Source organism: Camarhynchus parvulus, chromosome 11 (assembly GCF_901933205.1).
Source record: "Camarhynchus parvulus chromosome 11, STF_HiC, whole genome shotgun sequence".
NCBI classification, from domain to species: Eukaryota; Metazoa; Chordata; class Aves; order Passeriformes; family Thraupidae; genus Camarhynchus; species Camarhynchus parvulus.
This window is the reverse complement of record NC_044581.1, coordinates 427,523-444,415: the sequence shown is the minus strand read 5'-3', so window position 1 is coordinate 444,415 and position 16,893 is coordinate 427,523. Positions and strand designations below refer to the sequence as shown.

The following is a 16,893-nucleotide window of genomic DNA, read 5'->3' as shown; positions in this document are numbered from 1 at the left end:
AGAACAGAATGGCAATTGGCCAGTGTTTATGAATCAGAGAATATGATCATGAAATCATAAGAATAACCACCAAAAGGTAAATAAATTACCCAGCCCACTACTTATTTTCATGTGCAGCTTGACACAAAAGCTGAAGCCATGAATGATTTATACCTGTTTTAACAATAATACTCATTTTCCTGAAAGATGGTCAGCACTCAGGCTGCTGTGGGCACGGTGCCAGTCATTGAAAGGTTAATGTCTCAGCAGCAATACATTAAATTATGAATTATACCAGTCCCAAAATGGAAGGTTATTAGCTCGGTATGTTTAATTAGCCCGGCTCGAACTTTGCCATCTGCCAGCAGTGCCCATCACTAATGCACGGCCACGTGGGATAGGAGGGGTGGGAATCAGATGCCCGAAGCAGCAAACATTGCCCTGGGCCAGCCCGGCTCACCTGGAGCTCCGCCGGGCCGGGCCGGGCCGGGCCGGGCTCCCCCGGCCCCCGCGGCTGCCCCGGCACCGGCACCTGCCGGCGGTCCCGGTGTCTGCCCCGCCCCGAGAGCGGGGTCCTGCTCGCCCCCGCACCTCGCGTGGGAGGAGAGGGCAGGCAGGGCCCGGAGCCGCAGATGGGCCAGAGCCGCGGCGCTTTCCCGGGGAGCGTGCGGGGCCTGGTGCGGGTGTGTGCGGGGCCGCGGTGTGCGGGGTGTGCGGGGTGTACGGGGCCGCGGTGTGCGGGGCGAGCGGTGCGGGGTGTGCGGAGCATGCCGGGGCCGCGGTGTGCGGGGCGAGCGGTGCGGGGTGTGCGGAGCGTGCGGGGCCGCGGTGTGCGGGGCGAGCGGGGCCGCGGTGTGCGGGACGTGCGGTGCGGGGTGTGCGGAGCGTGCGGGCCGCGGTGTGCGGAGCGTGCGGGCCCGCGGTGTGCGGGCGAGCGGGGCCGCGGTGTGCGGGACGTGCGGTGCGGAGTGTGCGGAGCGTGCGGGGCGCGGTGTGCGGGGCCGGTGTGCGGGGCCGCGGTGTGCGGGGCGCGGTGCGGGCGGCGGGGCCGCGGTGTGCGGGACGTGCGGTGCGGGGTGTGCGGGCCCCGGGCCAGCGCCCAGGGATGTGGGAGGCAGCAGCCTGCCGGGCTCTGTTTGCGCAGCATCTCCTGCCAATAACTGCACAAGGCTACAATATTTAGCTTTTCAATAAATATTTAAATTTTGCTTCTTTGCTTATTTTTTTTTTTAAAGAACAAACAGTAAATTCTGTTGGGTTTTTTATTAGTTAAGATTATGTGATGCTTTGGAAACATAATGCACTTAGTATTGCAATAACTTGATGACTTCCCGTGACTTTGCGGGTGCTCTTGGGGAGCCTGTGTGCTAAAACTTGGGTTGGAACTGTGTCCTGGAAAATGTGGGGCAGGATCTGAACTTGTAAGAAGCCAAACAAAACCTTAATTTTAATTCTTATTTTTGTAGGTAGGATAACCTTGCCAAAGAGGAAAGGAATTTGGACAGACTTAACATCCAGCCTGTGCAGCTTCCACGAGCTGGACGCTAAAATGAAGAGAGAGTTTATTCATTCCCATCTCAGCACAGCCCACCAGAATTAAAGGACATTTTAACCTACAAGGGAGATTGGGTCAAAGACTTCCCAACCTGCCTACATAGAGAAGGCTGTTCAATTCCTCTGGCTACCAAGTCTCCACATTTCTGTGTTGGATGTGAAGAGTAAAGGGAGTCTGGCAGGAATCAGGAGGCATCCAGGTCAGCCTAAGAGACTGCACCAGGTAGAGACTTGATTCCTTTTTCCTAATACTCTTGCAGTATGCAGTATAGACATTCTTTCTTCTCGTCCCCTTGAACTTTTGTTGATTTCCTCTTCTCCACATCGGTGGAGCCTCTGTAGTTGTACTTGTGGAGCAGGTGGCATGGTTGGAATATCGGAGCAGCGTGTATTAGAATGAAACCTACAGACAGAAATAGAAAGTAAATGGAAGATGAATTGATCAGAGGAAAGGCAGAGGATGGAGGGAATAAAGTAAAGGCAAGAAGAGAGACAAGTAATACCTTGCCTGTGTGCTATGGTAATTTATTATTTTTATATGGTGCCCGGGGTGTGCAGTATCTGTTTTACTGAACAAATAGAAGAGTTCTCAGCCCCAAACAGCCAACATATTAATTTACTGTGTGACAGCCTGACAAAATGAGCAGCCAGGCCAGTGTGACGAGGAATAATTTAGTGCTTGTGGAGCATCAGTAACTTTTCTACTGGTACCTTCACTTGTGTATGGCATCTGATGGACGTCTCTGTTGTTTGTAAGGACTTACTATACGAGAAAAATTTCCCTTTCAGGGGAAATCTGACTAGGGGGGTGTGTTAGGGCATGGGACAGGGTTCTGTCTGGAGGAGCAAAGAGGCTGCCAGGTCAGAACCCTGGGAGGGGAGAGGTGAGGACCTGAGCCCAGGCTGGCACAGGGGGAGCAGCACAAACTCCAGAGCGGAGTGTGCAGGAACACGCACAGGGCAGCCAGACGTGGGCAAAAGTGCAGGAAGGGACTCAGCAGGGAAAGCTGGAGTGTTTGCTGGGAGCAGTCTCCAGCTGCAGTTTCTGAGGAGCCATCCAGCTGGGACAGCAAGGAGATGACCTGAACCAGCACGCTGCAGTGGGAGAGACTCCAGTGCAAACCTGCCGTGACCGCGGCACCGGGGAAGCAAGAGCTGAGTTGTTTTCCAGCACAGTTATTGCCACTTAAATTGCAGTTTTATTCCAAAAGCAAATTCCAAAGTTTTATGTCCATAAAGGTTTAGACATAAACAAGAAAGAAGTCAGGAAAGTGGTATGTACTGTGTAAACAGTCTCACTTTATAATTAATGCTGGAGATCAGGGAGCAGGAATGGCTGTGCATGTGTGGTCATTCAGATTTACTGTTGCTCTGATTAAAACCTAGTTGGGCAATAATTTTATGCCCAGGTAGGGGCAGGAGGAGAGCAGGATGCCCCCAAGCAACCCATAAATAGTGTGGTGAAGACAAAGCGTTTATTACTTAGCTTCACAAAGGCTCCCTAAGTGCTCTCCCAGGGTATATATACTCATACCCCAGATGCCAATTCTGCAAATTAGCATTATTTCTCAAAATCCTGTGTAAATAGAAGTCATTTAAATACTTGATTTCATCAGACAGAACCACCCATGGAAATGTCAGTCTCTTTTTCTCCCTTTAGTGGGGTGAGCAGAGGTTTTCACTGCCTGGGTTTTCATTTCTCTTGGAATACTTTTACTGATGGCAGAACCTGCCAGGGTCTGGGATCCATACAGGACTCAATCTGCAGGATTCTGTCCCATCTCAGTGCCTCATGCTGGTGTAAAAGCAACTCCAGGGCATAAACTTTACTATTTATCACTGAAATGTGCAATTTTGAGTCTTCTGTCTAGCAGTTTAAATTACTGTGCCAAAAGTGGTTTCATAGCTAAGACACACAGGGAATTAAAGGGGTTTGAGATTCTGTCAAAGTACCATTGGGATGTTCCTTTTTTGTAACTAGAGAAGCCACCAGTGAGTTCAGCTCAGGCTTTGCTGATGGGCTGTTGTTTTGTCATTGGGCATCCTGCCACAATAACTTGTTCAGATTTTAGAAACTTTCACAATTATTTTAATCCGTTTTTGTATGGGATTCCATGTAGAAACGGGTACCTTAGTTAACAGAGTAACAGTAAAACAGGTTGAGAAAGACCCATAAAATCATTTTTACATGATGAAACAATTTTCCTAGATATAATATAACATATTAAAAGGTGAATATTTCAGGATTTTCCGGGGGTAAAAACAAGTGTTGCATTTTAAGGATGCCTGTTCTCTCCTGTTCAGGGCAGTAAAGAGACAGACTTAATACTGAATTTTGCAGGGCATTGGACTTGAGCACCTTTACAGTAGACGAACTGCCACTGACCAGGAGGACAGTGCAAGGAAGTGCTGTGTTTGCTGGGAGGGAAAAAGCACTTTTCCAGCAGGTAGTTTCTTTTTTAATCATAAGTGTTTGTACCTGCTGGTGTTTTGAATTTTAAGAGTTGATTCCAGAGAAATAGGGAAAGGAGAAAAGGGCAGATGAGCTTGATCACTGAGGCACCATGAGAGGACATGGTTTCATGGTCCTCTGGAAACAAACCAGGAGGAATTACACCAACATCCCATCTCATGTGCTCTGCTCCATCAGAGTCACTTTTGTACCCATTGCACAAAATGGGAAATCGGGCAAAAAGTGGGGGGAGTGAGCTCTGAAGTGCATTTCTGGGCACTTGCAGCATATCCCATGTCCCATCTGAGCCGGTCCTTCATTGCAGACAGTGAGTCTGTGGCAGAGCTAGGAATAGAATCCAAGCCCTTGTTCCAACTCCCAGATCCTCAAGAGTATTTTTAGGAACTTAATACCATTAATTTTATACTCTTTTTGGCCAAGGATCTTAGAAACAAGACCATGCTTCCTCCTGAAATAATTTTTAAAATCCTACTTGTATGCTCTTGGACAGCTTTGTTTTCAGGGATCGTGTACAGTTTAGCGCTATTTAGGAACAAATGGGCTTAAAAATTACTCTTGGGAAGAGTTCTGCATGGGCTGTGCTTTTGTGCAGCCTTGAAGTGCCACTAAGGACAGGGAGGAGATGGTGCACAGTCTTTGTGTTCTGCAGGGCAAACAGTACCTGTCTGTGAGGGGCTTGGGCAGAGGGCACTGGGGGCTCAGGTGTCTCATGTTGGCACATTCAGGCTACTGAAAAGGTGGAGAAAAGTTCTACGCCTACAGATTTCTACACACAGTGATATTTTTCATTGTGCTAACTCAGCAAACCCCTTTAAGCCCTGCTTCTGCATCCTATCTATTATTAATTAATTGATTTCCTATAAGCTCATTATTTAGTTTGCCTGAGTTCCTCACAGGGTGCTCAGCTGCAGACAGCAGAACAGCTCCTGTCACAAAATGCCAACACATCGAAAAGGCCAGGCCAGGCAAAGGGGAGGTTGAGACTGGACATTCAGGAAGGGCTAGACAAAGCCCTCAGGCATGTGGTGGGATTCTTGGGTCTGTCCTGTCCTGTAATTGCACTCAATGTTCCTTGTAGGTTCCTTCTAGCTCAGGATATTCTATGATTTAGCAATCAGGAAAAATTTCTTCTCTGAAAGTGCTGTGCAGCCCTTGCACAGGGTGCCCAGGTCAGTGGTGGAGTCATCACCCCTGGAGGGGATTTAAAGGCTGTGTGATGCAGCACCTGGGGACACGGGTTACTGGTGTCCTTGGCAGCGCTGGGGGAACGTTTCCAACCCAAATGACTGATCCTACAACAGGGTGGGAGAGCAGCTTCCCATGGTGCAGCCGCTCATCACGCGAGCAGGTGAGCAGGCTGTTTCAGTGGCTGCCCTGCCGCTGCTGCAGGGAGGGAAGGTGTCGAGGGCTGCTCATAGGACTGCTCATATGGGCAGCGACCGTGGGGACAGGGAGGAAGCCTGTGTGGGAGAGGTTCAACTGCCCAGGGCAGGCGTGGCAAGAAGGGCTCTCTGGTGCTGCTGCAGCGGGCGCTGCCCCAGGTATGGAGAGGCTCCTCTCCTTTGCCCCATCCTCTCCTCGCTCGGTCCAGCTCGGGTGGTAAACGTGCTTATTGCAGCGCTAATGTCCTGCAAGTGGGATCCCACCTCCAGGTATATTAGAGTAATGAGTTCACACCTAACTAATGGAGACTTAATAGAGTTACTAATAGGCTGCCTTTTCCCCCCACGGTTTATGACCCCGCGGCCGGGGCTGTCAGGGGAGGGAGAGGTGAGAGGCAGCGTCAGCCCCGGCTCGGCCCCGGCCCGCGCCTGGCCCGGCAGCCTTTCCAGGGACATCGTCTCTCCACCTTTCTGCAAGGAAAAATAAACAGTTTGAGGCTCCTGTGTCTTTATTAAACATTTCCTTTAAGCTGCATACTTTGGCTCCCTGCCCAAATGCACCAAGAAAGCATCCACAGAGCGGCTCCGCCACGGGCTGGAGGAGCAGCCCCCGGCGGGGCGAGCACCTGCGCGACTGGCCGCGGCCCGCGGTGTCCCGGGGCCCCCGGGCCTGCCGGCGAGGCGCAGCCCCGGGCCAGAGGGTGCCGGCGGCGAGCAGCGGCAGCATGGTGGCCCCCGGCCAGCACGCGGCTGCGACGTGGCAGCCAGGTGGGTGGGCAGCGCCGGGCACCGCGTGTGCCCCGGGCCGGCTGGGCCGGGGCTGCTCCGGCCGCGGGCACGGGGAAGGTGGCGGCGGCCCCGCGGGTCCGGCCGCGCCGCTCGGGCTCGCCGAGCGCTGCCCCGGCGGCGGCGGCGGCCCCGCGGCGGGCGAGGCTCGGCCGGCGGCGGGCGGGACGGACGGACGGACGGACGGACGGACGGACGGAGGGAGGGAGGGAGGGAGGGAGGGAGGGGGCGCGGCGGTGATGTCAGCGCGGCCTCCGGCCGGCGCTGCCAGGTAAACAGCCGGCAACAGCCGGCAACAGCCGGGAACCGCCGGGGCAGGCGGCGGGGCGGGCCGGGCCGGACGAGCCGCCCGTAACCCCTTCGCGCCCGGCAGCAGCGCGGGGTTCGCCAGTGTCGCCGGGGGGCTCCCGGCGTGGGCAGAGCCCGGAGGGCCGGGATGCGATCCGGCCCTGGGACCTCCCAGTGCCCGGGCAGGGCCAGGGGCCAGAGCCGCGGGCAGCATCCCCAGCCCCGCAGCTCAGGTACAGGCAGCTGCGCAGCGGCTCAGAATTTCCGTAGTTTGCTGTTGCCTCATTCACCAGAAATGTGCCTCCTCTGTGACGCCTTCGGAGCAGCCCAGCAGTTAAATTAGTAACTACGATAAAAGCTGCCAGGGCTGTTTGGAGACAGGGTTTCTAAATCCCCGTCATCCCGGACAACGTGTGGATGGAGCCGTCCTGGAGCTTGAGCCTTCGGTCCCCTCCGCCAGCATCCATCTCGGCAGAAAGGATGCACAGCTCCACGCAGGCTCTGCCTGGAGTGGGACTCGGTCTGGATCTTCCTCAGGCAGGACAGGGTATTTTTTTCAGACATTGTCCAGTAAATACTGTGCATCATCTGTATGTCTGTCCTGTCCAGAGTGGCAGAGAGGAACTGCAAGATAGGGAGGTGAGGAAAACCCCCGAGAGCCACTGCTGATGGCCAGGTCCCTGCTGCTCCCTGCTCGGCACTCTGCTTTCCCCCCAGAAAACAAAGCTGCCGTCATACTAGTGCCCATAAAACACGAGGCATCCTGAGTGCAGAGATTAGTGGTAATTTTACAAGGACTCAAATAACGTCGGTCTGCAGGGTGCAGCACTGCCTTGAAAGGGAACAGCAGGCATTTCCCCTGGAAGCAAGTTTCCTCTTTCGAGCAGTTTACTGCCGAGGTGCAGTGTCACATTGTGGCACAAATACACTGTCAGCCTTTGGTTTGGAAGATGAACATTTGATACCTCTTTCTGCTGCCAAAATGCACTGCCCAGACCCAACTCCCAGCATGGTTATTTTTTGAAGCATTATGTAATTGGATTGCATGGTCAGTAGTGCTTCCTTAACAAGCCTTTCAGCAAACCCTCTGCCTGCTGCAGCCAATCCTCAACCCTTACATACACACTTACTCACGCAGGCTCAGTCTGGAGTAAACTCGCTGCTAAATACAGTTAGGAAGCAGACGAAACCAGGCTGGGAATAGATCATCTGCTTCCCCGTGCTACGTGAGCCGTGGTGTGGCCGAGCCCTGGGTGCCACCGGTGTGAAAACGGGGTCACGCTGACGTATCCCAGCTGAGGGGTCACTGCCGCCTCCTCCGCCGTGCCTCTCCCTAGCGGGGGGAAAAACCTGCTTTTTGGAGCGCAGAGAGGCAACTGGACCCAGTGTCCTTGTCTGCTCTCACCCCGCCATGACTGCCCTGAGCCCTGGGGATCAGCTTTGGGAAACCTCTCTGGCGAAGGCGCCCAGCCCCAGGGCAGCAGGGCCTTTGTGCCGGGTTCTGGTGTCACTGAAGGGCTGATCTGGGGGCCTTTGTGCCGGGTTCTGGTGTCAGTGAAGGGCTGATTTGGGGGCCTTTGTGCCGGGTTCTGGTGTCACTGAAGGGCTGATCTGGGGGCCTTTGTGCCGGGTTCTGGTGTCACTGAAGGGCTGATCTGGGGGCCTTTGTGCCGGGTTCTGGTGTCAGTGAAGGGCTGATCTGGGGGCCTTTGTGCCGGGTTCTGGTGTCACTGAAGGGCTGATATGGGGGCCGAGGCTCCGTGCAGCTCCTGGGGCTGGCTGGCTCCTGGCCCTCTCGGCCCTCGCCGTGTTTTCCAGGAGTGTCCCTCTCCTCCGGCCGCTGGCAGCCCACGGGTTATGGCTCTGCTGACTCACGGCTTCCTGTTTGTGATTGCTGACTGGTGGCAGCAATTGCAGAAGCAATAAGAGATATTAAAAAGCGTGAACTTCCACTGGGACCAGGAGATACAATTAGGGCTGTGCCAAGAAATACACTGCAGCGAGCTGCGGAGCCCTGCAGCCCCCCGTTCCCTTGCTGCAGGAAGTAGGAAAATGAACATCACTGGCCTTTTATCATCTCTGAACCCAAATAAAAATTGCATTTGACTTCTGAAGCTCACTCTGGCTCTTTTCCATGCTCCTCCTCAGAGCCTTTGATCCAGCCTTCTGTCTGGGTCTCCTCTACCTGCTGCTGCTGCTAAGATGTAGGGATCCGTGTTCTGTGCTTTCACCTGACTGATTCTCTACGAAAAGCCTGCATGAGGCTGTGTAAAGAGGCTGCTTTAGAAGGCATGCACAATGTAATATTATTTCCATTCTTTTTTTATGGGAAATATCTCTGGGGAGAAGCATGAAAGTATATGGAGAAGGTGCTCTTTGATCAGTAAGGTCTAAATGTAGCATCCAAACTGCATGTCTGTTTCTTCATACTATGCTGAAATTCATTTTAAAGTGTGACTCCTGGGTGGGCATTTTCCTGTTTCTTCTTCCTTGGCTTGAGCATTTGGAAGCATTGCCATCAGTTTCGTCTCTGGCCCTAGTGGGGATTGTCCCCAGAATGATTTTGCCACCCTATTGTTACTGTGTATCAGTCTTTCAATGTGTATTTTAATTCCAATTTTAGCCTGATTGTCAGAACGTACATTCTGGTTATTCAGCTGAGGACAGGAGATGGAGGATGGTGTTCTATGAACTGTGTGTCACTGGAGGACAGAACATATGCTGAGGCTGGTCTTTGATGGATTGAAGCTACAGTAGTTTGCAGCTAAGAAAAAAACACTTTTGTACAAGCATTAAACTGACTTCTAATTTTTTTTTTAACTCTGTGACAGACATAGGGCCGAGAATTGGTACAGAGAACAGACATTAGGGGAGGAAACAAATCCACCCCAAAACCTCAGTTATTTCAAAACATACCAAAAGTGGATTGACAGTGGATGAAGAGGAGGAGGAGGCAGTAGTGAACACACAGCACAGTTCAAGGTGGCAAGGAGCCCTTTCTTGAAGAATGTAAGTTTAACCTTTAGCATTCAAGTGTCTGGGCTTAAGTGTCATTATGAGCAATACTTTCCTCCGGCACAGCCTCTCCTGCTTGGAGGAGGGTTCTGTGCAACCTCATCCATTTTCCCCTTTGCTGTGTATAAAAAACGTGTTTCTGGTTGCATATGCTCTGCCAAGGCCCTTCGGGTGGCAGAGGCTCTGGGCACCGTGTGGGTGGCCCTGGATGGGTCCAGACAAGGGCCTGCCTGGCCAAGGGGGCTGGGGAGACTGCCACAGCTCTGGACGGATGGAGTGAGTGCTTTGGGGTTTGCTGGTAGAATTTAGGTTAAAGGTTCTGTGCCTTGAGCTCACAAGTGGGGCTGGCTGGGGCAGGAGTCCCCCAGGGCACTGCCTGCAGCCAGCCTGTGCCCAGGCCTTGGGCTGCCCAGCCCGGGCACAGCACACCAGGTACCTGGGTTTGTGGTGGCCACAGGAGGAAAAGGGATCTGCTGGAAAATCTGGGGATCTGCTTGCTTTTGGGAGAGCCAAACTCAAACGAGGAGCGGAAAGGGATGGACGTGGTGTTGCCACTGTCATCATCACCCCCTCCACTGCCAACCTCACCTTTTTTTGATGGAGACACGGAGAAAAAAATTAGAGAGACAGCGGCAGATGAACATCAGACCTGACTGTGGACAGGCTGCATGTGTCCCCACCCCACCCCCAAAATCATCTCCAGCTGTAAAACACTTCAGGGCTGACAGAAACCACACGCAGCCCAGCCATAACCCAATCTGCAAAGCTGCATTCCAATAAAAGCGCAGCGTGGACCTAAAAGAAACACTGTCCAGGATTCCCGTGGCAGGATGGGTGCTGGGCTGGGAGGGATCCCCTGAGGCTGGGCGCTGGGGAGGGGGGCACAGCGAGGCCCCCAGCCCCCGCTGGCTCGGCAGGGCCCTCCTGGGGCACAAATGAAAGCATTGTTGGCCGGGGTGGCCGGCGATGGCTGCGGGGGACGCAGCGCTGCAGTCACAGCCCGGGCCCCAATTTCAATATGCGCCGCTCGCGTGCCGCAAATGTCAGATGTGCTTATGTTAAATACAGGTAATATCGTGGCGTGCGGCTGGGAGCGTGATTCCTGCAGATATCTTGTCTGATGAATTTTGCATCTCGTGTTTGTGATTTTTCTGTGCAAAGAAGTACAGGTTTTAGAGGAATAAGAGCAGATATTTACAAAGAGATAACGATGAACTGTTTGATTAAGTGCAGCAAAGATGCTATGTCAGATCCGATTTCTCACTGCTTACGACGCAGGGGTGGAGGACGTGGTTACTATATAGTAAGTGCAGCTGGTGCTGGTGCTTAACTTGGTGAATAATTCAATGCAGACTTTCCTGCAAATCTCCAGCTTAATTCTGAAATAAGTCGGAGGGAAAGGAGGCTGATGGACTATTTTCCAAGGAGCACTGGGTACCTGGCTGGCACAGAGATGAGAGGGTTGCATTGCTGTCACTGCTCCTGGCCCCAGAGGGGGGGTGAGCCCAGGAACTGCCAGCCCTGGGCTGGGGTCCCCGTGCAGCCACTGCACCTGACAGACCCTGACCAGCCCCCAGATGAGCCAAGGTGTCTTGGTCTCCCTGCTGACAGACTCTGAATTCTGGGGAAACCACCCTGTAGTCCAGAATTCTTCTCAATGCTGAAAACATGGGTTTTTTTCCCTAATTCTGGGGGAACTGTAATTTTATTCTGTAACTTATTTTCCTCTTTTATCCCTTTAAGATGGTTCCCAAACATTTATTGTGGGATTTTTCATTTAAAATAGTTTTCTAGGGAAATTACTGTGACAGTGATTTAATTGTTTAATTAAAATCTGACATTGAATGACAACATAAATACAATAGGCACGAGGTGATACAGGCATTAAATAAGTGCAATTGTGGAATACATCCATAGAGTACTCTGAGCACATGGAGCCGCTCACAAAGAAATGATGTTCAATATTTATCAGGTTAGTGACTCCTAATTAAATGCCAAGACTTTTTTCTTCATTTCTCTCAAAAAGCCAAGAAACATATAGATGTATTCCAAGTGTTTATTTCCATGGCAAACACATCCACTCGTGTTACGGCCTGCAAAACAAGCAAATGCATGTTACAAACCTGCTGTCTGACTGAGGGGTGTTTACTCAGCCTGCCTGCAGCAGCCTTGCCAGGTTTGGGGACAGCTGGAATAGCCCACAGAGGTCCTGTCACTCCCACTGCCTAGAGCACGATGTCGTTTAATAATCAGGTAAAGCCCCAGAAATAGATTGGAGACAAAAGAATAAATGTTCCTTTGAACATCCCCCTCAGCCCAAACCTCCCCAAATCCTACAGCATTTCTTCTAGAGGAATAGTCTCTCCCCTCCAGCACCCCATGTCTCAGGAATAAGGGCAGCAGCCCCCCCGGTAACTGAGGCAAACATGACTCCAGAAGAAATCCCTGCTATCTGGCTGAAATTGCTCAGCAGTGTGGCTCTCCAGCCGTGCTGCATTTTTGCATCCCAACAATGACTGTGCTGCTGCTGGAATATCCCTTTCCATGCTTCTTGCTGGGCGTCTCTAAATGGTATCGGCTCGCCTCTGCGGCTCAGCAAGCCCTGTGCAATCCATCGCTGCCGACTGCCTGCCCTTTCCCCTTCCAAACCCAGAACAAACACATCTGCTCCAGCTCAATTCCCCTCAACCTTCCCCCCTTCTCCTGCTCAACTCCTCCCAAACAAACTTTCCAGAGGAAAAGGTAGCTTACCTGGCCAGTGCTTTGGGCATAGAGTCATACAAACTGATCAAGGCAGACATCCTAACTCCAGCACAGGGATTTGATTGCAAATTTCCATTGCAAAGGAGCAGAGGGAACTGGAAATCTGACAAATGCCTTCAAATTGACCTGTGTTTCCACAATGCACGCAGTGTTTAAAATGAATGGCAGACTTTATCATTTGGAGCTCCTTCAAGGACTCTGGCCTTCCATGCTTTGTTCTGATTCTTCAGACACATTTCCAAGAAGCACACAGCTATGGAAGTGGATGATATTATGGAGACTTTTTCTAAGCTGAATCTCCCCCCTCCCAACAATAATTTTTAAAGCCTGAATTTTAAAAGATAGCCTGGAACTTTTTTTTAGCTCTCCCCATACATCAGCCCCTTGTGCCCCGTCAGCCTCCGGCACTGCGGAGCCTTGGCCCAGTCCCCCCGTGCTGGGTGGTGAGCAGTAGGATATACTCGTGGATCCCTAAAAATTCAGCTGAGTCCCGTGCTTTCACCACAGACCTATGCAAATCTGGCCCACCCCTGCCTCCTGAGCCCCTGGCGGCCAGGTCACGTCTCCAGGGAAGACCTGATCTCGCTGCAGAATCCAGGGAACCAGAGCTGCTCACCCCCATTTTACATGTTAAAGATAACAACTGTTCTTGCCGAGAGTCCTGTCCAAAAAGCCATATTCACTGCCTTGGAAAAACATTTTGCTTCAAAGTTGTTCCTCTCAATTTGTATACATTTCTGCAAATAATAACTTCCCTTGAAAGCGCCGCTATTCATTCCGTCTGTTCAAAATAACATAGAAATGAAATGATACAAATCTTTGCGCAAATACATCAGATATGCCATGAGACAAAAAAACGGGTTAATCTAATAATTCAGCTGTGTCTTTAGCAAGTTTCCTATGGGAAAAATCAGTCTTATTTTCCCTGCAGATCTGATACTAAAAGCTTCTTTCTGCTAAGCACGTTAAAAGCTATTTGAACCCAAAATCCCATCTATGCGTATGCAGAGATACACATATAGAAAGAAGAGGCACCCACACAATTGCAGATGAGGCTGTATCAAAATTTCTAATTAAAGTAAGGGAAGCCCCTTTTTATATTTTAGCAACCAGATTGTCTTTTTGTCTAGAACAAAGAAATCTTACGGAAAGTAAATTTTTTAGAGGAGACACACGTGCACATACATGTAATCATACCTAACGATTTCTGTACGAATTATCCCTTAATTCCTTGGCTGTGTTTCGGTGTTTGCGTAGTGGTTTATCCGCTGGTCCTCAGCCGTCACTTGTTCCTTCCCTTCTTTTCACACACAGCCTCCCCTCATCACCTCTTTTTGCAACCTGGAAAACTGGGAACTCTCTGTTTCCCCAGCCTCCAGACGTCTGCGTCCAGGACGAGGGGCAAACCTCTGCCCTCTGCTCATCTGCTGTTTCCCTTCCCAGCCTGAGCTCCTGCCTTGCCAGGAGGGGAGGGAAAGATGTCCTAGGACTTGACCCCAGGGCAGAGCCTGCTCGGGCTGGACCAGCTCCCAGGAGGGTGGGGGGCCGCAGGGCGCACGCCCCTCTCCCCGCTTAACCCCTCCGCTCCTCTGCCCCGGCGCCTGCTGCCCTCCTCCTGCCGGGGCGCTCGGGCTGGTCCCGGGCGCGGCGGAGGAGAAAGACGGAGGGAGCACCGAGGGCTGTGGCAGGAGGGCTCCGCGCAGCGCGGCCGGAGCAGCCGCGGGATCTCGAGCGGGGGATGTTTGGTTTGTGTTAACTACCCAGACAGATGCACTTCGGCATGTTTGCCTTTATAGGATCCATATGTTGTCATGGGAAATTAGAGGACAGCGGCACACAGCTCGAATTCACGATGCGAGCGCAGAGACAACATCCATGGCTCCAGCCCGCGCTCGCACACGTCCCTGTGGAGGTGCCTATTTTTGGAGCATCCACAGGCACTCGTTTGCTCCCCAACTTCCCCACACATTTCCTTTTGCTTTGCTCTGCAAAAAGTGTGGCCACAGGCAGCACCCGCAGCCTGGGCCACCAGATCCACAGCCTCAGGGGAAAAGAGGCACTTTTCTAAGTTATCCCAAGTGCTAAAGAGAAGGGTTACTTTACTCTCACCTCAACTTCTTCCTCAACCCACGTTTGGTTCACGTTCAGCAAGAACAGCTACAAATTACATGCACCTTCCCAGGCAGCGTACCAAACAGCCCAAAAAAATTCTGATTCCCACAGAGCTCCATGCTTTGGGGCTTGGTTGGTTTTTGTTTGGTTTTTTTTTTCCTTTTTTTGCTTGGGGTTGTGCTTTCTTTTTAGGGTTCATGGGGGGGGGGTGTTGTTTTTGTTTTGGTGGGGGTTTTGTTTGTTGTTTTTTTTTTAAAGATGAGTACATTAACAATTATTCTTCCATAAAAGCAGACATGTATCAAGCAGGGAGTGACAGATTTTTAAGGGCAGCTTTTAAACACAAACTGGTCCCCCTCTGGAGTCAATCCGAGCACCAGGACTCACACACAGCATGCCTGGGTCACTGGGCACACCAGGGCTGCAGGTACAACATCCCCAGAACCGAGGCACCTACCAAACCCTGAGTCTCAAAACCTGCGACTTTCTCCCAACCGCCAGACACCTCCAGCAATGCATCAACAGTACAGTCAAATTCCTGATCACCCGTCCTCTTCCTTCACCCCCATCCCACTTAAAGGGACTTGTCAAAATTCCAAATGTCAACCCCCACGTTAAGAAACAGGGAAAGCTCAAGACATTTCATTATAATAGGTACTAACAAACATGCAGTTTATTACCTTGCAGTATAAAATACATCTATATTAAGGTTCTCCCAAATGGAAAAACTGACCGCAACTGCATTCCTCATTCAGAGCTATGAAACAAACCGTGAAGATAATTATTTGAGTTATTATGAAAGTAAAAAAAAAGCAAAAAAAAGGTTTAAAAAAGGCAAAAAAGCAAAAAAAAAAAAGCTTCTTTAGATTTTCAAGACATTATTTAATTTAGATGCATTTCTGCTAATAATAAAAATAGCCTCTTACAGAAACATGAAAAAAAACATATTCCTGAAGCCTGGATAGAGGTTCTTTACTGGTTCACCTCCTCCTAAAATTCAAATCCCACGTTCCCAGCGATCATCTACATTTCTCACTAGGGCTGGAATGGGGAGGGACAAGCTCCTGGAAATAAAAATTTTAAATAATAATCGGACAAGGACCCGAGCAGAAAGTGAAAAACGTTACCGTTAGGCTAGAGAAATATTTATTTAATCAAAGCAGAGGTTCTGGTGGGACTGGAGGAATGTTGCATCCTCTCCTAAAAAAAAAAAAAAAAAAAAAAAAAAAAAAAAAAAAAAAAAGAAAAGAAAAAAGGGGAAAAAAGAAGAGGGGGGTGGGGGGAAGAAAAGAGAAAGCAAGAAAGAAAAAAGGCAGAGGCACAGCCGCCTCCTGGAGTTCCCCATTGTCCGGGGCCATAGAGAGCCCCAGAATGGCATTAAACTCACAAAAGGCACATTGTGCGGGGGACAAAAAAAGCCCCTTCTTCTACAATAACTTTTAGCTTCTTATTTTTAGAAAATGACAAAGCTGTTGCCAGCGATGGCTGGTGAAACCTGTAGCCCGGCTCCCAGCGCGGCTGGCCGCGGCCGCATTGATCCGCCGGCCCGCTCGGAGCGGCGGCCGCCAAGTTTGAACGGGGCCGGGCCGCGCCGCGGGGATGCTGCGGGGATGCTGCGGGCGGCGGCGGCGGGGCCGGCGCGCAAAGTTGCGATCGCTGCCGGACGCAACTTTCCCGGCGGCTCCCGGGGAAACTTCGGCGGCGGCGGGGGTCGGCCCGCCCCGGCTCTGCCCTGCGCGGGGCGGCGCGGCCCCGCCCGGGGCGCGGGGGGCAGGTGGCCCCGCGGAGGTCCCGCCAGCGCGGAGCGGTGCGGAGCGGCCGGCCGGCGGCGCGCCCCTGCCCTGGCCGGCACGGCGCGGCGCGGGCAGGGCGCTGCGCGGGGCAGCGCGGCGGGGCGCGGAGCGGGGCCGGGCCGGGCCCCCCGCCGCGGGCTGGGGCCGGCCGCTTGCCCCAAGTTTCGGTGCGGCGCCGCCGCCGCCGCGCTCCCCCCGCCCGCTCCTGCGCGCTCGCTCCCTCCCCCGCCGCCTGGGCTGAATCTTATTGATCCAGAAGGTGGCTAATTAGCCCTTCCCGTCGTGCCTGGGTAATGAGGCACATGCGCACTGCACTAATCAGCCATTTTTTGCAGGAAACTAATTAGCAGAATAAAGATCCAAAGAGTTTTTTTTCTTCCCAATCATCAGATCTGAGTCCGGGCGCTTCCTGCTCCGGCGACCGCCAGCCCCGCCGCCCGCTCCGCTCCGCGCCCGCCGCTCCGCCCCGACCCGCCGCCGCCGCTGCTGCTGCCGCCGCCCGCGGCCCCTCTCTCCGGGGGGCTGCAAACTCCCCGACAACGATGCTGCTGCTGGGCAGCGGCGGCGGCGGCGGCGGCTCCCGCTCGGCTCCGGCTGCTGCCCCCGGCTCCCGCTGCTGCTGCCCCGGGCCCCTCCGCGGAGCCCCGCGCTCCTGCCGCCGCAGCCGCCGCAGCCTGCATGGGATCTGTAGCCCCCGCGCCGCCGCCCGGGATTAAAAGCGCCGCCGCCGCCGGAGCAGCGACCGCGT

General features: G+C 52.6%; 1 long non-coding RNA gene across 1 annotated transcript in view; it reads left to right on the top strand.

The window, feature by feature from the left end:
- LOC115907963 overlaps positions 1–16,604 on the top strand; it is a 260,012-nt gene extending 243,408 nt beyond the window's left edge. The window contains exons 4-5 of the long non-coding RNA XR_004061083.1: positions 1,446–1,756; positions 16,536–16,604. This is a non-coding gene — a long non-coding RNA (uncharacterized LOC115907963). The remainder of the gene's footprint in view (positions 1–1,445; positions 1,757–16,535) is intronic.
- Positions 16,605–16,893: the final 289 nt, after the last annotated feature.